The 22,308-nt window shown below is 37.8% G+C and overlaps 1 protein-coding gene across 3 annotated transcripts in view; it reads left to right on the top strand.

Annotated features, from left to right (window-relative positions):
• The window catches only part of casz1 (castor zinc finger 1), a 198,757-nt gene that overhangs the window by 128,100 nt on the left and 48,349 nt on the right, over positions 1–22,308 (top strand). The window lies entirely within an intron of this gene.

The raw sequence follows: 22,308 nt of genomic DNA, 5'->3' as shown, positions 1-22,308 counted from the left end.
CTGTAGCAGAAATCAAAATTGAAATGAGCTCATTTTGTGCATAAAATTGTAAACTTTCTCAGTTTAAACATTTGCTATGTTATCTATGTTCTATTGTGAATAAAATATTGGCTCATGTGATTTGAAAGTCTTTTAGTTTTCATTTTATTAAAATTTAAAAAACGTCCCAACTTTTCCGGAATTCGGGTTGTAAATACATAGATTTTTACAACATGTCTTTATAACTGTACTTTTGCAACTAATAGTAATCTTATCTTGGAATGGAGGGAAGAAATTTTAATAATCGTAATTCAGTTGGATTTGATTGTCTTGATAAGTAATCAGAGTATCACGATAAATAAGGGAACATTATGACTTTAAAACAGCCGAGCACTGATTGTTCTGAAAGTGTCGTGTCCATTGGATGCCCATCTGAGCTTCTCTACAGAGTGAAATAACCAGCCCGGCCCTTAATTGTTTGGAAATATTGGAGGCCCCTTTTCACCTGCGTGTGCGCTCCCCTCTCCCTTGATTCATTTCAGAGACCAATCTCGGCTGCTGCAAAATGGCGTTAATTTTTTTATTACCTGTTTGACTCTCCAGCCTTATTACTGTAGCCCCTTAATGTTCTCTGTAACCGTGGAAACCAGATGAATAAACGTCCGCAAAAGAAAATGAGATGATTAAACAGGTCATCCTTGCAAAACAAATTCGCTTGGTCGAGCGCAATTTGTGTAGGCTACCAAGCGCCTGTCTTAACAGTTTGCTAACAAGGGGATTGTTTGCATGGGTATCGGGAAGAAAGAAAAAACTATGGAATAATGATAAACATGAAATAATCTGTTTAGAAAAAAAGATAAGATATTATACTTGGGAAAAATAAAGTAACTTAATTGTAATGTGTCAGCTTAAAAGCCTCTGTGTGTGTGTGTGTGTGAGAATCTCAGTTATTCTGTCTTTGACATCTTTTGGCCCATAGAAGGAATGTTTAATGTGCATGAACATGCACATTTGGCTCAAGCACACACATTACAAATCCTATAGTATTTGAATGGTTATCTCACTTTTAAGACTATATAGACTATACATTCTTCGAGATAAGTGGATAGTACGTGAAGACGGGGGACAAGATTAATGTACTAACGGACCGTCTCTTATAGAACACCTCCTTGCTCCGTCTTCGGACCCTTTAATTTTGACTGTTTTCTCCTCCACCCTTCCTCTCTTTCTTTTCTCGCATAGTGGACTTGTTTTGACCCCTTTTAAGCATATTTAACATGCAATATTTCATCTCACTATGATGGTTTGGTCGCTCTCATCCCTGTAAATAAGAGACCAGCCTTTGCCGATTTAGATATGTAAAGACAGGGCAGAATCCCTGGCCTGAATTAAAGCTGTCTGTGTTCGCAACGAGACCACTAATGACAAATGGTGACCATGCTGTGGTGATGTTGTTTATGGTAGTTAGCCACTCAAGGGTGTTGGCTGTTTACACTGAAGCACCACTTTCCCTCATTCCTAAAAAATAAGCCTTCCCCTGATCGTTTGAGTTTAATTCCCCCCTCCCGTGTCTATGGGGTGTGGATTGGTACGGGATTTGAGGTCTCTCGGGGCAAGAGTGTGGCACATTTTAAGAGAGTACTGCTGCCCCAGCACTGGGGTTTGTGTGGCAGAAACTGAAAAGCACTTGTGCATTATTGATGTTTTAATTTGTGCAAATGCCCGAGTCTTTGTTAAGTGATTATAGAGCTGTAGAGATAAGAGACAGGTACTTTGGGTAGAAACAAGAGCTGGTGCCCACTTTGTTGTCCTAGTTTAGGTGCATTGCTTGGCAAGGTTCAGCACAAAAACATCAACGTGTCAAAGATATGAAAAAAAAAAACCCTGTTGATCTTTTGTACTTTTTCCTCAACTACACCTCTCCCATTTATGGTTCTGTTTTATAGGTCTTTTACATCCTTTATCAAAAATTATTTGATGTAAATATAATAGAACTGACCTGAAAAGCCCCGTAAGCAAATATTGTGTGTGTCACGCCAGCAGCTGACCTTGAGAAAGAATGCAAAGTTATAATACCTCACACTAAAACAACAAACCCATAAAATAAGGCTACACAAAGTGAGCTGGTTTAGGTAAATAGGAGTGAAGGACTTCGCTTTTTTCAAACCCTGATTAACAGGAACATGAGATCATAAAGTTTTCCATGACGTGTCTCATTGCTGTTGTAACTGGCAGACGTATTGTGCTGGCTCTATCATAGCTGTGCACAAATAGAGTGAATCAACAGGAAAAGTGAAATATTGTAATTATGCTGTCATGCAAAGCACACGCACAAGTGCGAAGTCAATTTCAAAATGAGAGTTATCACATCGTCAATAATGCTGGAGGGTGTTCGTGTTCTTTTTTTTTGTTGTTTGTTTTTTTTAGTGTTTGTGTTTTCAGAAATAAAATGTATGTGCCTGTGAAAGAACAGTGATCAAAAAGCCATAGTTGTTGGACACTGTTACGCTTAAATACCCTTATACTGATTTAAGAAGATATAATATCTTAGATATTTCAAGCACTGCAAATCTTTGAAGAATTTGTTCTGCACACTCATTTACTTCTATGGAGTTCTATACCCTATAATTACTAAAGATTGTGATGTAAATACCCTATAGCTTAGTACGCACTATATGTTTATTAAAATGTTTATTTATATAAATGAATAATTAAATTATCAGTTATCGTTTTATATTACATTATTATTTACATGCATGCATGGAATTTATTTATTTTTTTATTTTTTTATTTTTTTTTTTCAGTTGAGGATGTCCCCAGATGTTTCCAAATGGATGTTTTGTCCGTTTTATCTAACTTCTGTTTTCACTGACATCATATACAGAACAATTAAATCTTGTTCCCCATATACAGCCTCTCATCCTGTTGAAATGAATCAGTGTGCAGTTTGCTCTCAAAGGCCAGAGCATGAATGAGGCAGAGAGAAACAAGTGCATGGCTGAAAGCTCTTGCAGCTTTAACAGGGAGCCTGTCTTTCATCCTAACTCAAACAATCTGACACTCTCATAGACACAGCGCTGGTGGCTACTTCCACTCACCGTGCTGGAAAGACACTAGCCATGTCCCATTTGCACTGAAATCTGCATTTAGCTTGTCTCACTAGGCCACTAGCATAGTATGCGGAAATAAAAAGGTATATCTCCGGTGGGATGAGAAAAGGGAAGATGTTTGTTCTGAAATTTAAGGTTTCAGAACAAATTGTCTTTCGAACTTAATAGGTACTTGAACCAATAGGGGTGAAATGAGTGCACCGTAAGAGACTTTGTGATATTTGAAAGCGGTGTTTTGCAGAAGTAAAAGAAATTTCCCCTCCCCAGGGTGAAAGCTGAGCCCACACAGGAAAGCGAGCCTCTATTTTAACGTGTTTCTCTGTGACAGATGACATTTAGCCCATTGGATCACGTCTCACATTATCTCTTATTTCACTAAACCCAGGCTTAATTCATAATTGATGCAAATGATATAATACCATTGATAGAGAAGAGATACATTAAGAATGATTCACAAAATTTAATTTATTTTATTTATTATTTATAAGAATAGTAGACTTATTTTTTAAAAAGTGGGTTCATAGTAAATTAGAACAATAGAAAAATGCTGTTTTCATGTAGAATATATAGCATTTTTAAGTTTTGGCCCCAATTCCTGTACAGGTTTGGTGGAAACTTGATTCACTTCTGGTAAGCAGGCTCTGTATGTGCATGTTGAGGCAGTAAAGGTTTTATTTGGTTCCTGTGCACCTAGAAGGTTCTGCAATTTCTCAATGGCTCACAAAGAGGAGCTATGTGCTATAATTAGCATTTTGGCAGACTTATATAACTTTGCCTCTATTTTGTAACCTGCTAAGGTAACAAAACTGGTAAGGCAGTCACTAATAATTAGAGACTGAACTACACTTTTTATGATGTGCATATTTCCCAACCAGGAACTGGGTGCAAGAGGGCTGAAGAGAGAGAAAAGATAGAGAAAAGAGAGAGAAACAACTCTTGTTTTACATATCAACATTTTTTTTTCTCCCTCCTGTGTGCTTCGAAATTTGTTCTCTGTCAGTAGTGATCTGCCATATTGAAGATGCATTAAAAGTGTCATAGCTCGCATAACCCAGCCGGGTTAAAATCAATTGGAATGGATAGTTAAGCTGGCGCTAAAAATCAATGAGCAATTCATGTCCTTGATCATACTGTGTCATTTCTCTCAATGTTAGAGCCCAAAGCCTAGCAGAGTATGACCAGCTCTCCCTTTGCAGATTACAATACATATTTATCTATATTTCTTTATTTGTGTTCTAAATTTCTGCGTATTTCTGCTGCAGCACTTAATTTTGCAAGCCGAGTGCATGGATGTGCCTCTGCCATGCTTAAGAAGAAAATCCAGAGTAAGAGAAATCTTATCCGGCCAGTCTGGGCTGAACTGGATGAGTTGCTATCTCAATCAAACACTTAAAAATAGCTGAGGGTCAAATTTAAATGATCATAGTCTTCTTGGCCTCTCAAAATATTGCAATCAATTTGCATGGCATACCGAGCAATGGGAAGGCTACCCGTCCGCAGGTCCCATAATGGAGGACTGGGGGCAGGGACATGGCCAGACAGATTAGGAAGATGAAAAGTCAGTGTTTCAAAATAGTAATTTTGTCCTTATTAATGCCATTAGTGTAACAGTCAGCATGCATCAAATCAGAAGAGGAGAGGAGTAGCTCAGTCCCTTGTCTCGGCACTGTGACGGGACTGTGTCAAGAGTGATTTGAGTGTTTGATGTGGATGGCTGAGGGTTTATTCTCTCTAGTCTTCACAAAACAATGTTGTACATCTTTCTGTTTTTGCAACACCAACATCATGGGTTCATATCCTAGAGAAGGATAGAAATTATAAAATGTAAAATACATCTTGAAGTAAATTTGGATAAAATGTTAAACATTTCATTAACCTATTTTTGACCAAATCAAAAAAATGGTGTAGGATTAGCTTTCACTGTGAAATTGCAAGCACATGTTAACAATGAAACGACAAGTAACACAATGGAGTAAGTGTGGAATTTTGAGAGTGGAAAGACTAAAGTACGATTTTCTTGTAAAACGTAGTCCAATAATCTTATTTGGATATTTAAAAAAGGTGTTTTTATTTTTTTTTATTTTGGGTTGACTGAATGTGAAATAATCTGAAATTACAGCACAAAATGATATCATTCACATCATCAGTCGTGTAATTATCATGCAAGAACGAATGCAAAATGAAGGGACTCGAATGGACACAGTCATCCACAACGGTTATGTTCTGCTGTTAATAACGCAGGCCTGTTATTGAACACAGGTGTGATAAAAGATGACTACAAATGGCATTTCTGAGTCCATGACCTGATGCAATCGATGTCTGTTAACAGGCTTGTGTCCACGCGTTCATTTGAGAGAGAAACCTTAAAGTCTCCTCCTCCCGTTCAGTATTTGGCATAGCTACAGATATTTTTCACCCCCTCCTTTTCTGTTGGTATAATTTGTTACGTGTTTGTGTAGTCTTTCAGAGAGCAGTTGCTTGGCACAACAGGTGTGCCTCTTGTGCCTTTTTTCTGACTAATGTTGCAAAGGGCACTCAGTCATCGTCATAGGGTGAATGCTTCGGATTTAAAGCAAGGCCCTTCAAACCAGTTGTCTTCTAGGATAGAAAAAGCTGGTGAGCTGAGTGCAAAATTGGGCAGTTGACTCCCAGTGCTGAGATGTACTGGAGCAGCTGGGCCTTTTTTTTTTTTTTTTTTTTTTTTTTAAGGGGAAGACCCCCCCCCCCCCCTCTGTTTCCAATGAAGTATAAGAGAATGTTTGTGCCGGCTTAGGCTTAGGAGTGCTAAAGCCAAAAAGAAGTTGTGGAGTTGTATCTTCTATAATTTAAAACATGTGTGACACTTTCTTCCGTGAAACATTCAACATTTTTGCTCATTTAATGAATTTCAAACAACACTGGACACCTTTTTTCATTTTTGGGTAAACTATCCCCTTAGAAATCAATGTAAACAGCCATTTGACTTCGTAATGTGATACATTTTTAAATGTAAACAGGACATTCTATGAGAATTTTTTTTTTTGGATTTTGTCCATCAAAGAGTGATTGGATGATACCTTTAATGGCCTTAGTGATGTCATCATGCAAAGAAGTCGTTTGCAAGTTACATTTTGACTTGATTTCTTTTGAATAACCTACACAGATTATTCATTTACAATAATTGCATTACAGTAGGTTCTAATTTCATTTTACGTTTACATTATTGAAGTTTTTGACTCTTTAAGAGTAACTGCAGTAGGTTAAGTACAAATTCATACTTTAAGTTTCTTTTCGGGGAAGAACCTCTTAGTAGATTCATATTTGCTTCAGCGGTGTCCCTCTCTTGCTTTCACTCTCTTTTTCTCTGACTCACTCTCCAACTCTCTCTCTCTCTCTCTCTCTCTCTCTCTCTCTCTCTCTCTCTCTCTCTCTCAGTCCATCTGCATCATGTCGATCTGTCAGGCTGCCAGTGTCTGTTCCAATTAGATTCCACTTAATACACGTAACCTCGATTAACACGCAATCAAGCTCAGATAAATCACATCCTTTAAGTCTCCCCCTCCGCCTCAGTACCGTTGCTGTGCATCACCCTATTTTCTCTGCAAGTACATACACTCTTTCAGATTCTATGAAGCAAATTTGATACTAGCATCTTGGAAACCTTTTTTTCGAGTTTGCTCCATGAAGATATGTGTCTTGGCATTAAATATTTATCTTTCAGAGTAATACATTTTCAGTTTCAGATCCGATTGACCTGAGGTGCATACCAGAATAACATGTTTGGAGAATTATGTATGTGTGAGTAGATAATTCAAACTGTTAATGAGGCAATTTTTTTTTAAAAATGAAACTAAAGAAACGCATGAAACAAAACAACTCAGGGCAACAGAAAAGCCTGCGCAGCTCTCTGGAGTCTCGTTTTATTAATCATGCTAAAAGTGCTAACATTGACATGTTTAACAGATTAGAGTTTTAATAACAGGCCGGGTTAAAGTGCTGGCACATCGGAGAAGATATCCTGTCTGATGTGAGTGGTCCGAGTGCCTTGCACTCCCCCTCCCTTGACTGTGTGGCTCTTTCCGATGATAAACAGGGTCCAGGTGGAGGATTAGGACCTCCACATCACATACTGCCGAAGAGCTCATTATTAACTTAGACTACAGGGAGCCACTGCCCTCGACCCAGCAGACTCACAACTCAGGCCGTAGCCCCTGAAAGTAGTGAGATTATCAACGTATCCATATAAATACCTGACTAGTTTCATAAATGTGCCACACTGAAGAACCGATTACTTTCTTTTTAGGTTTAGATCGACAATGACTGCTGGCCTGCACTGGGTAAATAGAGCTGGGATTTAAAATAAATTAAGCAATGAGAAAGGCTCAGGTTGATCCTTTTCTTATCTCTAGTGTTGAGTTGTCAACTCCAAGCTTTTTATGGGACTTTGGTAAAGCACATGTGCACAAGAACAGGGACAAGTGCTTAAAATTTACCATTCCTGCATTAACTTTCAGACAAACAATAAATATATGTTATAAAAGGAAAATATGTTGGAGTTAAGTAAATCCCTACAATAAAAAATAAAGCAGCCTTTTTCTTTATAGAAAAAGCCCTGTCCCTTTAAAAAAGAAAGTTCAGATCATTCCCCCCCACCCTCGTTCCCAGAGAGATATATGGAATAACGCTGATGAGTTTTAGCAGCTTCAGCCAGGCGATGGCCGAATATAATAAGTGTTTTCGCAGACGTCACCCGTGATTATCTCATCGAGGCATTTTGGGTGAATGTGGTGGATTTAGAGGCTCCTCTGTTGTGCTGACATCATCACTCTTTAACAAGCTACATTAAATCATGGCTAAAATCATCCGAAACTCTCCTGAACAATGAGTGTCTGGGAAATTTAAAAGGAAAGCTTGGGGTTTAAACTTTTTTTTTTTTCTTGTGTGTTTGTTTTGTGTAGTATAGCATGTCATACATTGTAAAATGAGGGAATTGGGGCAAATTCCCTTTCTCATTAAATAATTGGATAAAGGGAAAACACAGTTTTTCTATGTATGTGCAGTCAGATGAACAATGAGGGGACAGTTCTCCAATTCACTGTTTGTGTTTCTGTCTTTATGCTGTTTTGTGTGCGTAATGAATGTGCCTTTGTGCTGTTATTTTGCAGCGTGTGGTGTCACTGCATGATTTGAATGTAATCATATTTTATAATCTTTCTTTGGAATTACAATTATTTCTCAACACGCTATGTTCCACAATCTTAAAATAATAGAATAGAAATTTGTTCCACTGCCTTATCTGTTTTGTTTTTCAGCATTCATTTTATTAATTTTTTGGAAAATAAGGTCTTTATTTTTTACTTTTATTTTTGTATGTATTAAAATTATGTATTTATGCATTTTGGTGGTTTTTCTCAAAGCAAATTTGCATTGAGCATTGAAAGTGCACATTTACATTTTTTCACTTCTTAAAAATTCTTTTATTTTTATAATATATAAAAATGTTATATTTTATTTACATTTAGATGTAAATTCTGTATCTATATATATAATACTCTTTAATGCTCCCTATATATAATATTTGTATTTTAAAAAAGGCAACAAATTGGCCCTGCAGCCTGGTGTAGATTTGCATGAGCGGAGAGGAAAGCCAGTGACAGGCAGACAGGTTATTGAGACAGACAGGCGGACTGGTGGTCTATGATCAGGGCACTGCTCCCACTTGCTGTTCCTCAGGTACGAGCAACCCCTCGTTAAAGAGGAGCACAGGAGAGCGGAAGCAGTGGAGATGCAGCGTAGCCATTTAAAGAGGCTCAGCGTGGAGCGAAGTGACAGAATTAGGCAAGCCCAAGTGAGCAGGGCTGGTAGAGAAGCACTGCTGGTGCTCTGAAGGATGCAGAACTGCTGCTCAACACCAGCCAGCCAGCAGAGACCCACTGCTTCGGGGTCTTCCTCCATCACTGTCCCCTGATATCGCAAATGAAAGTTTAAAAAGTTTCCATTTTACTTTTGCAATGTAGCATATTTGTAATTGATTGGACTGGGCAAAGTGGTCGTTTTTAGGACTTTGTAGAGATGGTGTTTAAATATATATATAGTACAATGCAAGCTTTTTAAATAACATATGAATGCACAGATGAATGCATGTATGAATGAGACCAGAAAACAGACCAGTTTATTGTTAAGCAAAATATTATTAAGTAAATAGGGTCAAGTAATATTTCAGTAAATGTGGATTAGGAAATTTGTCAAAATTGGTAGATTTCAAATTTCCCAGGCTTGGGTTTTATGTCCCAGTCAGGACATCCAAACAGGAGACGGTTGCAGCCCCTTGGCCTGATTTTGTAAGTGCCACAAACCTTCTGAAATGAAACCCTGCAAATAGGTTTTTTCCAAAGTCACTTTCTCTCAGCATTATCACCAGTGAGTACAGCGTAAGAGGCAAGCAGTTTTAAGAAAATATGTTTAGCGTGCAGACAACAGATCAAAGCACATCCCAGTTAGTGAGTGTGTGCGGCTTTGTATGCGTGTGGTCAAGGAAAGTGAGGGAAACAAAACAACATGCCATGTGAGAGTCAGCACTTTGTGTGTCTGTGTGTGTGTGTGGGGATATCAGGATTGAGTGATGATGCTTGGGGATGTCCATAGCACCACGAGGGCCTGCTTTGATTTTGTCATTATTACAGGGCCCTAGTTATTTGAGCAGAGCTGGGGGTAGATTCCATGGCCAGCACACTAACAGTGTCTGCATGTCCTTAATTCCTGTTGATGTGCAGGCCTTGGGCACTGAGTGTGATTGAGAGGGCGCGTCACCAGTGGAAATTATTGTATGGCCTTTGAATATCACATTGAAACTACAGTAGTTGATGGCTGCTTGTGTGGCCCCATCCTAAAGGGCAAGAGACCCAGGTTGGGTACATAAGTGCCCACCGTCCTGCACTTGCCTTAATCTGCCACCTAGCTATTTGAAAATTATGTCATACCAAAGTTTCCTTACATTTATCTTTTCAGTTTTCAGATTTTTCAGTGAAACCTGTGCACTCATAATTAGATTCCAAGAAAAATGCAATGAACTCATAACCTCAGGTTGACACTTTGATTTTTTGTGAAAATGTAATCGCAACAATTACATTTAAAGCTTTTTAGTGGTTTGTTTATTTATTTGTTTACAGTGTGACTTGCTGCAGTGATTGTTTGATACAAGGACTTTTTGTTTTAGTTTGAGGCAGATTTCTTGTTCCTGTTTAAATAGCATGTTTTGGTTAAAGATTTTTGAGCATATTCAGTTTTTGTCGGGTAGGGAACAAGAAGTGAAAAGTTGCAAAATGACTGATTTACTGAACTTTTTTGTACATAGCTGTTATAACTTTAATGTCAAGGCTAATGTCATAACTTTTATATGCACCGAGGCTGCAATTATTTTCAATAATATAGTATAAAAAATATAAATTCAAAATAATTTTATATGTTAATATATTTTAACATTTATTTTTACTATTATGAATGTTGAAAACTTTTGTGCTGCTTAATATTTTGTAGAAATTGTGATTTTTTTTTCAGCATTCTTTGATAAATATTGTACTCAAAAGAAGTACTTCATTTATTTGAAGTAGAATTTTGATTTTAACAATTTTGAACCGTGAAGAATATAAGATGTTATTTTTTAAGAATAATTCAAAATGGACAGTTTACTAGTTTAAAGGTGAGGTTGACTAACTTTATTTTTTTCTTATTTTTGTATTCATTTAATTGTAATATTGGTATAATTAAAATTTTACAACTTGTATTTTTAAGTTAAATATAGTTCTATTTTTAAAAGTGCTTCTCAAGACAGCCTCCATTCTTTTTCCATTGCTCTCTGTCAAGCTCTTCTCATCTTATTTAAATGCCCCCTTAGAAAAAGATAAGGTGAGGCTAAAATGAATCTAATTATATAGGACTTCTGATTAGTCGACCAGTCATACAGGCAATTCACCATCTAATCAGTTTTAAAGGAGTGGTAGGGATGTCCAAAACTAACTTTTTTTCTGTTCGTTTTGGACATCCCTACCACTCCTTTAACATTAAACAAGTTTATGATTAGAGAAAGACAGTGTGAGAGAGAGAGAGAGAGAGAGAGAGAGAGAGATAGAGAAATAGAATGAAGGGAAAGAAAAAAAACTCATCAGGCGAGAGGCCGTTTGCTTAGCAAGAGCTGACAGTCTTTGTGTATGTAAATGAAGAATTTAGACTAATGGAGTTGAACCATTTCTAATTTTGTGATGGCAAGAGGATTTTGATTGAAAGTAATTAAGCAAGCTAGCTGTAAAATTAATTAAAGCAAAAGGAGGGGGGATTTTTATTGGATTGGATAGCGATATAGCTGCTGTCAGGCAGGGGGACCAATGGGGGTGATCTGGATTTCTGCCCTCCCTCCTCCCACTTGAGACTTTTATGTCACTTTAATCTCCTTAGAGCGGCTGGTGTGCATTTGTTTGAAATAATCAAGGAAATATGGTCAGAAATTGTCAGCTTTCAGATCTAATTTACCTGACAGCCTCGCGAGTGAGTCCGTGTCAGTGCGTATGTCTGCGTGCATGGTCACTCCCCCCCCCCTGTCTCCCTCTTGTCCCTCCCTTCAGCATTGTGGAAAATGCTTTTGACAGTTTTGAGACATCTTGACTCCTTGTTGAAAAAAATGACAAGGAACTTGGTCAGGTTGAGGTTGAACCCTTCAGTGGGCCAACGCGTCACGGCTGAGACCAACTTAGTGTGTACATGAAGTGTGCACTTTTAGGATATTGACAGTGTTTCAGTTCATTTAAGCCCACCTTCTATGAATGTTCAGATTGTCTGATGGAGCAACGTATTGTTTTTTTTTTTTTTTTTAAATGAAACCAAAAATTCGGTATTATAACGGTACAATTTGAGGCAGTAAACAATGACATACTCGTAATGATAAATTAATCTCAATATTGGATGAGCTTGACGGTAAAGCTACATTTACAGGTTTACAAACATTTTACAGGACCTTTAGAGTCACATATATGATAGCAGTACAAGGTAAGATCGGTTCCCTCAAGCTTACGTAGGGTCCCAGTGTGGCTGCCTCTAACGGGATTAAACCCCTCTAAAAAACACTCCCTCATCCTTGTCCCCCAAGAGTCCCCTTCCGGCCCCCTTTATCAATTAATAAAATAAAAGGAAGAACAAAGAGCTTCCCTCCTTTCCGTAATTAAACTTGTCCATATCTGGAGGACCGTCACTGTGACCGGCCAGGATCATTTAATCCCATTGTGAGTCGCAGACATGGGAGTGGACGTGTGGTCTACGCTTTATAATGGAATGAGTGCTCCCTATGTATGCCATTACTGTTGAGTGGAGGGTGATATTAACCCCAGCGGTTGCCCACCAAACCCCACCATTATGACATCATGCTTTCACCGGCACCTTCCGTCATGAGCTCTCGGCTCCTTATCTCTCCTGTCACCACGTGTATGAGGCTGTTAACAAACCTGTACTCAGAGTGGAGAATATCAGGCTTTGGAGGAAAGAGAGAGAGAGAGATAGAGCCTAGGTAGGCGAACACTTTCACAGCCAGCAGAGCTTTTTGATAGAAATTAGTTTCACACAATATGCAAATTCCTGCAATTGAAAAAGGGGCTCTTTAAGTGACAGGTTGATATGTGATTAAACGACAATTAGAGCGCTGGAAATAAGCGACGACGGCGGGTCAAGTGCTGAGCTGAAATGTGGCAGACTATTGAAGTAACAGTCATGGTGGAGGCCAGGAATGGGATCCAAAACAAATTAGCTGCTGAAAGAAAAACGTTGGCACAGCTTGTCAATAAATGTCTAAGAGAGGGAAAATGATATTCAGGACACAGAAAACATGTAAGACCCACCATGCTAGGGTGTGCTGACTGATCGCTACATCCCCCTAATCTCTATAAGTTTCTGATCATAAACAAACTTTTCAATGCAAGTCTAAACTTATTTTTCACTCTTCTTTTTCTCTAAAAATTTGACAATTTGAGGTATCTTTAATGTTTGTAGCACAAAGGTAGGCTGTGTGGCCTTACTGGGTATCACTAACAAAAAGTAAATGGTGATGTAATAGCCTGTAATAGCATGATGGTGTGTGTGTGCTCATGAGTGCACATTTGTTTGTCCTTTTGAGCGTATTCGGACAACTGGACGCCAACATAATCCTTCTGCTATTAGTAGTGTACTTTTGGCTTTTCTCTCTCACTGATTTGGATCTATTTGGCTATGTCCCTCCCAGCTAGACCCTTCCTCCCTTATGTTGGGACTCAAAACTGTGTAATGGAAGAATTGCCTTTCTCTACAAGAAGGACATGAAAGGCCCTTGGCCTGTCCCGGCAGCAGATGGCTGCGGCCTCTAATCCCCTTTGATGCTGCAGTGGGCAGTTGCTCCTGAACATCTCCTGCAAAGCCATGAAAACTTGAGCTACTTTTCCTCTAACTGACCCCAATTGTTAAGGAGCCGGCAGCTGTCAGACTTGGTTAGCTGTGCCTTAACTGAGACTGAAGGGCACATGTTGCCCCCCCCTCTCTTGCTGACATCCTGTTTTCTGTCACTTTCTGTCCATTCCAAGGGTACAGTATGACTGTGGATGCTTATGGGCCTTACATTCACAGGAATATTGTTGTCCCAGATGGTTTGTGTTCCTCTAAGAGGCTTAAATTTCACCACAGCTCACCTTAATTATCATCATTACAAGCCGTGCAGTTTGTATTTTTCTCCTTAATGTCAAACATTTTCAATTTTTTATTTTATTTTATTTTTATTTTTATTTTTATTTTTATTTTATTTTATTTTATTTTATTTTATTTTATTTTATTTTAAGAAAAAAAATGCATTATCCTTATTATCCTAAAAAGAGGGAAAAAACGAGAGTTTTATCATCAGCTTTTTCATCTAAGGGTTAGAATGGGATTTGAGAAGTGTATAGGTTCACAGAGCCGTACATTTGATAGATATATGTAAGACATAACTTTTGGTCTTGTGAAGAAAGTGCCTCTGTTGGAGACGGTCCCATGATGGCAGTGAGTTCACTAATGGGATCTTTTTGGTCTTTTCTTTCAACCATTTCTTCATATGCAGGGAACAGCCATAAATGAGAACATACACTTCAGGGCTTGACCATCAACACCAAATTAGTTTATATAGCGACACATGAAGAAATTATAGGTTTCCATCCACTTGGATAGCTGGAAAGTGAGGGAAAAAAGGAGTGGTTTTTCCCTTTCCACAGATGTTACGCTAAAGACTTGTACTAAACAGCTTTGATTAAATTAAAATCACTCACCCAAATGTTTGAATGTGTTGGCACTATTATCACCTTCGGTTCTTATTAATTCAGCACTGTAAATAGATTCAAAACTGAACTTTAGCGTAACCCTTGTCTTCTTGTCTCCCTTCCAGCCAGCTCTCTGTTATTAATTAGAGGAGGAAAAAATACACTGAAATGCTCAGTTGTTACATGCCTTTGAATTCTGGTAGCTTTCTCAATTGTGCATATTAGCGTAGCATCTGAAAATGTCAGTCTGAAGCAGCTCACCATCTGGGTGCATTAACAGTTTTTTTTTCTTCCCATGATGGGATTGTTTCAGGAACATTTGCCATAATCAGTGCTCACATTAGCTTTCAATGGTGTTTACAGCAAATCTTGCGCATGGTGCGAATTTGCTCGCTCCTGATCTTGAACAGATAGGCTTGATGCTGAGTCGTGTGTAGGACTATTTCAAGACTGAAATGCGATTGTTTTAATACCTTAATCCACCTGTCCTTGGCATTCAGGATTTTGAAGAAGTCTCCTGGTAATTTCAGTGGCCTCCATTTGAACCAGGCCATTTTATTCTGACCTCTTTGGCTGATCCCTCTTTCTCCTTCAGCCTCTTGACGTGACAGTTTTAATGTGTCAAAATGACAATTTATCATCTGACTGACCTATTTAAACAGTGTCACTGCAAGTAGACCAATCAGAATCAGCCAGATTCATAACCCCAAAACAAATATTTCTTCTTAATTAAGAGTTTCCCTCTTGTGTCTTCCCACACACAAAATCATTATACAGCAGTGATTGGAATACTTGGCAGGAAATATATCACTCTTGACTGCATGTTAATCTGTTAGGGCCTGGTTGTCAAATGGGGCACCAGCAGTGACGGTTTCTCTGTGCATTGATAGCCCCCTAAGGGACAGTTAACCCTCAAATTTCCCCTGTCTGGCCCGGCTCTTTGGGTGTGCATTGGCACTAGTGGGGTGGGGTGATTGTAATGCTTGATGATGGTCTCAGAGAATTTATTTATTTATTTATTTGTTTGTGACAGACCCTCATTAAGTGCAAATCTCAATAAAGAACTGGCACTTTAGGATGTAAAGGAAGTTCAAGCAGGAAAGAGTGCATTAGAGACACCTCCCTTCTGTCCTCACTGTTTTCTTGATCTAATGTACTTTATGGTGAATAGAAAATAAGGGTCAATAATTATGCATTTTAATTATTAACCTGGGTCCTTCTTAATTGTGCTTTTTAAAGCCTCTGTGAAAGGACACAATGCTTTATTGCTCTGTTAGTCTGGGCAAGCTTTGATCAGTCCTCTATCCTTCCATTAGCCCATCTCAATTTCACTGGGCTCTAATGCAATGTTTACCCCCAACCCCCCACCCCCCACACGTTCTGTACATAAAAAAAGTACATTTTTGTACATTTTTCTAGTTTAGTTTATGTAAAGTTAATGTTCCATTGTGTAGAAATTGTTTTTTTTTTTAAATGCGATCTCTTAAAAAAAAAAAAAAATAAAAAAAAAAAAAATATATATATATATATATATATATATATATATATATATATATATATATATATATATATATATATATGTTATAATTATTATTATTAATAAATATAAGTATGTATTTTTATTTTTTTAAATATTATAAATAATATTATAATTTAATTTCTATTCAAAGAAACATTTTAGTATATGCATATTTTTTTATACATACCTTCTTCTTCATGTTTAGCTCTAAAATGTACCGTTGGTTAGAAATAGCTTTTTTTTAATTGCAATATTAATTCTTAAATTTTTTACTTTTTTTCAGTAATCACAAAAATCCTTTGGTCTAAAGGTGTGGAAAACATGAACATTACTGTTATCCTGGTTAGTGTGCTTATTTGTGTAAGTGCGTCACATTTAGGCAACAGATCATTTTAATTAGAAGATGCATTGATTGACATGATGGCTCTGGGCACAAAGAGAGGGATATCCAACAAATACTCTGGTCATAGTGACCTCATTAAAAAACAAACATGATGCCTTATTTGAAAAGAAAAATGGGAGCAGTCACATTTCAAACAGCTAAACAATCATTATCATTGTCCTACATTTTCCCCCAAAATATTTAAAACTAAATCATACTTTACTTATTTACATTCACATATTATAATAATATATAATCTAATGATTAATATTTAAATGTAAGTTATTATATTTAAATATTATTCACCATTATTAACAACGGTCAATTCGCACATGTTAAAAAGAAAAGCCTAATGTGGATGTGCGTCCAGATATCTCTCTGTATTGATATATGCTGTTGTAAGCATCAAGTCAAGCAGAAATCGCTTTTCAGTAGGAAGTTGTAGTTTATGATCAGTCCAGTGTAAACAAATTGCTGCTGGTGGCTGGACTCAGACATAGCCTATTATTCACTGTGGGAATGTTTGGTTTGAAACACAAGCTTGTTATTGTTGCCACATTGATAAGAGAGAAAAGGAGAGCCGCTGGGGTGGCAAATATTGAAATCACTTCCAAAACTGCGGTCCTTACCCACAGCCGACATGGGAAGAGCAATCAGTACCTGTCGTTTCCTTAACATCAAGTGGTTTTAACACAGTGTTTACAGCTTATTAATGTAACATTTAAAAACCAGATCAATGAAGCCTTTGTGGTGTTCATTTGTCAAGAACTAGAGCTGTCAAGTGACTTATTCACCTACGATTGTACAATATACTGAATTGCACTTTTGTGCCATCAAAGCTCAGATCCACCGCTGTTGTGTGGGAGCAAAAGAGAATGGTGTAATTACTTTCTCTGAATTCATATAGTGATACATAAAATAGTATTTATCCAGTCTCCTGTGCTAGAGAAATGTGTTTGCCCAATAGACAGTGGGAGTCATGACTTTAGCACCTTCTTTGTGCCCGTTTCACTATAAAATAATGTGCTAAGTAACTAAACATGTTATTTTTGGGGGGGAGGGGGAATTTACATGCATCATGAAAATATCATGTTTATTCCATATGGTGATTTTATAATACCTTGATATATATATATATATCAAAGAACAGTGTTATTTTCATCTTACAACACTTTACCATGGTACCATGAGTGTACTTTTTTGTGAAAGGCTATTAAGCTGATTTAAAAAGAACACATTCAGAATAACAGAAACGTTAACGCAAATGTCCTTCGCGCTTTTCCCCTACAGTCTCCCCCCTCCGCCCGTCCTCTCCTCAAACACACCCACGTGCAAATAAACATAAAAAGCTAATTTGTTAGCTACTCAGAGGCCCAGGCGCGGGATATTGTGTACGAAAAGTAATGCTTTGTCAAATGTTGACATGTGTCGCAAACATGGAGCCCTTAGCAGAGCATTTATAAAGAGTGCAGGCGGCCAGGACTGTCAGCACATGAGGAAGAGAAGCGAAACTTTGAAATGAGATTAGCCTGCTCTTCAGCCTAATGGTAGATATGTCTCTTCAACATACACGCATACATAGACGCTAAACCTGCTGAAGTACAGAGGGCTTGCTCTACAGCAAAATGTGCTTTATTTTCTGTTTCTTAAAGACCTTGTTGATACTGTTTAATTAGTGCAGGTTTGTTCTTTCTATTGAAACATGAAGCTTGGAAAGGACATATTCAAGGGCCTTTGTTTTTTCTATAAACATAGTTTAAAGTCTATTGTTACTTTACAGTCATGTAGCATTATTTGCTACTTGCTATTGCCAGGCAGAGGCGGGTGGTATTAGGGGGTAGGGCATTCCCATTCTAGAGAGATTTGATTGGGCAAATCTGTAGTGCAAGGTGAGTCATCAATACTTATGGTCTGGTTTAATTTAAGAGTAACTGTAAATATTAATGTGTATGAACTACAGTTAAAAAGTTTGGCATCTTTTTATGTGTACTTTTATTCGGCAAGGACATATTAAATTGATCAAAAGTGACAGTAAATATGATTCAGATAAATACATAAATGCTGTTCATTTGCTATTTTAATTAATCAAAGAATCCTAAGAAAAATGTATCACAGTTTCAATGTTTTCAGCATTGATATAAAAATAAGAAATGTCACTTGAGCACCAAATCAGCGTATGAAGACTGGGGTAGTGGATGCTGAAAATTCTGCTTTGCCATTACAGGAATAAATTATATTTTAAAATATAACAAAACAGAATTAAATTGTTTTAGATTGTAATAATACTTCACAAATGCATTTATTTTTGAGCATGAAGCTTTGAGTACAAGACACTTTCAAAAATAGAAAAAAAAAATCTTGCCAACCCCAAATTTTGGGATAGTAGTGTCTATATTAAATATATATTTAGTAATTACTAATAAAAATGATTGAGTGATTTGTCAACTTTTAGAAGTACGCTAGCATATAGATGTTAGCCTGTTATATCTCTGTAAACATTGACTAAATCCATACAACTCCAGTTTGAATGATGTCTTTAGAATCGGCCTAAAATGTTTGAACAGCATCGATGGAAATGAAACAAAGGAAATTGTCACCCCAAAACTCTTTTTAAAAATAATAGCACACCTGTTATATGTGCAGTGCACGATGTATGTAATGCAAACATGTTTGTGACAAAACTGGTGTCACAAAACGGATTAGAATGTCAGTATTAGACCCGGGACTGTTTTTAGAGTGGCTGATGGATAGTGTTGGTCTGGTGCCACACACCTGCCTGTGCCTCCTTACACACACACATGCAAACACACTGGCGTTTGCCTCCCCGGTGACAGCCGTCTGCCATGTGTATGTGTGTACCGCTGAGGTGCGGACTCCTGTCAGGACCTCTTATTATTTCTCAACAATCTCTCTCACCTTGAACATGCCCCTGTCTATCCACCTATCCATCCATCCATTCATCCCTCCCTCCCTTGTTCTTCCCTCGAGGGTGGGGTGTCAATGGCAGACCGTTCGGGGTAAAAATAAATAAATTTGTGAAACAAAATGCTGGCGCCCCTTTATACGTGAACACCTCCGATATGCTGATATTTTTCTTTTGCACATTGTGTTTTCTAAATTGCCTTTGACTGCGTGCATCGGTAATGAAACTTTATGTCCTTGCAGAAAGGACAGCTAGTCCGATTCGGTTAGGCCTGGGACCATCTTCTCATGCTGGCTTTTGCGCAACGTTTTTTTATTACCCTGGCTTATGAATAAATGAAGCCTGGGTGCAGTTTTTTTTTCCATATTTGTGTAAATTGCTTTAAAAGCATTTTATCATGTCATAAAAAAGTGCAATTGATCTGGAGTGCTCGGCCCGCTGGACAGCTGTGTGTTTTGTTAATAGCCACTTTGCTCCAAGCAGCTTATTAAAAAATTTATACATAAATGCTAAAATTGCATAAATTATTTAAACACAAAGTAAGCATTTTTTTGTTTTGGTCTGGGAGGCATGGAAGAGTAGATTGAGTTTACCATAGCATCGTCTGATATTGAGTCATATGCTTGCACGGATGCATATATATCACACGTGCACACGCGCAAACACACGCTCGCACGCAGAGGCTCAAAAAAAGTATATATTTTTTGATGACTTAGTTTCAGCAACCATGGAATGTCACCCATATCCTGGTTGATTGTACTTTAGAATTTTATGATGTTTTTCATTGATTTGTTTCCCCGGCACAGCTGCCGACCTCTATTGAGGGACGAACGTAATCAGCACTGACGCAAATTAGATGGTTATTCGTTTCGAAAATTGACAGAAAAACAATAAAAAAGATGAAATGCTCCCAAATCAATAGATATAATGAAATTCAAATAATCCGAGAGATGAGGTCTCCATGGCAACTGTTAATGTGGAAAAGAAAACAATTTAATAAAGGACAGACACGCTTTGAAAACAGATTGGGGGGTAGCTATATAGCGGCGAGAGGGGAGCAGAGGAGGGGGCAGGAGCGAGAGAGAGGAAAAAAGACGGAGAGCGGATGTTTGTGGCGGCTGAACAGGCAGGTCCGTCATTTGTTTCCCCCCGTGTGAAGGATCTGTGACTATCCCAAGGACGACAGAATAATTAGAAAAGCTTTTATGCCAGAAAGTGCAGATTCAGGTTTTAATACACAAAATTATTTCCGGGGCAGTGAATTGGAAAGCCATTTGTTGGTGACCTTCCTGAGGGGCCCCCTGGTACGGGGCAAGATGGAGGCAGTGTGGCAGGGCAAGCTGAGTTATGGGATATTTGTGTTTTTATAGTGGCTGAGGGAATGGAGATGGGGAGGAGGGCAGGGGGCTGTTGGAAAAGGTGGGGCTGCGATGGGGGCAGTGTGTGTTGCTATAGGATTGAGGTTGCTGATGCTAGAAAGAGAGAGAGAGAGAGAGAGAGAAGGAGAGACTTGCAGATCTGGCTGTATTTACAGATCAGTTGTCAGAAAAGCCATTTAGAGGGAACATGTACGTCCCAGAGCAATGACAGCAGAAGTGCCTGTTAAAAAGAAAAAGACAAGAAAAACAGACACTGTCAGAGAGAGCAAGTGCCGTGATCTGAGGTTGTCGAATAAGTAACATTTAGTTATAAATAACTAAAATAACTAGCTTTTGAATGAAATACAGTCCCATACTTGAGATACTTACCCCAATTTGCTTTTGGAAGTAATAAAGCATTGGGCCTCGAGAGGCTGTGCGTTACAGTAGTTTTACCACAAAATTCCCTCAATCCTTCTTACACATGCCAAAATCACTTGCACAGCTTTTTTCTTTCATAAAGTTCACAGCTACATTTATTGTCATTTTACAGTGACTTTAAGCATATTTTGTTATATACATTTTAAGTTAGTATATTTTCTGACATATTTTTTTATTAGGCTACAACCAAAACATATCATTATAGCGTGCAAAAAGTGAGAGAAACTTGTGAAACCTGTCTCTGTTTGAAGTATTTATTTCACTGTGTTTATTCGTGCTAATGCTATTAGCGGTTGGTCCAGGATAACATGTCCAGATACATGAGCATTTTTTATTTTTATTTTTTTATATCTTGGTCACTGCTGTAAGCAAATTAGGCCAAATTGGGACTTTTATATCCTATTATGTTAGATAGAGAAACATGGTTTGTTGTAAAACTTGGAAACCATTGCCTAAGCATTGTAGTCATTTAACTATTGGTTAACATTATGCTATTTCAGTATAGCAGTCTAAGTAATGTCAGTGGAAATGGTAAGTCATTTCATTGGAAGTGATTAAAGATTACAAAGACACATTTTTTAAATATATAATAACATTATGCAAAGTAATATGCGAAAGCAAATGGGTCAGTTTTGATTTTGTGTCAACTTTAACAACATTGGACAAGTTTCCATATTCAGCAGGTCAATGCTTCTGTGTTGATCAATCAATCTTTGCATGAATGAATTGAGAGGCAACACACGACATGCTCATTCGCATGGAGGAGGGTACAAGTATCTCTAACACACACACACACACGGCTCATCCTCCCATTTGAGTCCAGTAGCAGGTCCCTGCTCTCATTCCACATTATTTCCCTTGTTCCGTCGACACACCTCGTATTTAAAGAATGATTGTTTTTTAGCTCACCCTTGAAACCTTCCACTTACCATAATGTGCAGTTTGAGACTGTCCGGCCCGTGATATTAATTTGAGGCTTAGTCTCAAATTCTTCTGTCTGAGTGACTCATCTCAGGGAGAGAGAGAGGGCTGTCATTAGACCTGACAGAGGGTCCGGGTGGGCAACAAACCTGGCATTAATACTGCAATGTGAAAAGTGCCCCACAAGTAGGAGCAAAACTTGAAATTCCTTGCTGAATAGACCAAAGCTGTAAAATCTGGCAGACTTGTGTCAATTACTCAGATTCCCCCCCCCCCCCCCCTTTCTGTTGTCTTGCTTTTTGGATTTTTATTTTTTAAGTTGAAAAAATTTATACATATAAATATTTATTTAATTATTTTATTTTAATATTTTTTTTCACAAAAAGTCTTGCAAAA

This window comes from Carassius carassius, chromosome 46, assembly GCF_963082965.1.
Source record: "Carassius carassius chromosome 46, fCarCar2.1, whole genome shotgun sequence".
In the NCBI taxonomy this organism is placed as follows: domain Eukaryota; kingdom Metazoa; phylum Chordata; class Actinopteri; order Cypriniformes; family Cyprinidae; genus Carassius; species Carassius carassius.
The sequence above is the reverse complement of the archived record's forward strand: the minus strand, read 5'-3'. Positions and strand labels throughout refer to the sequence as shown.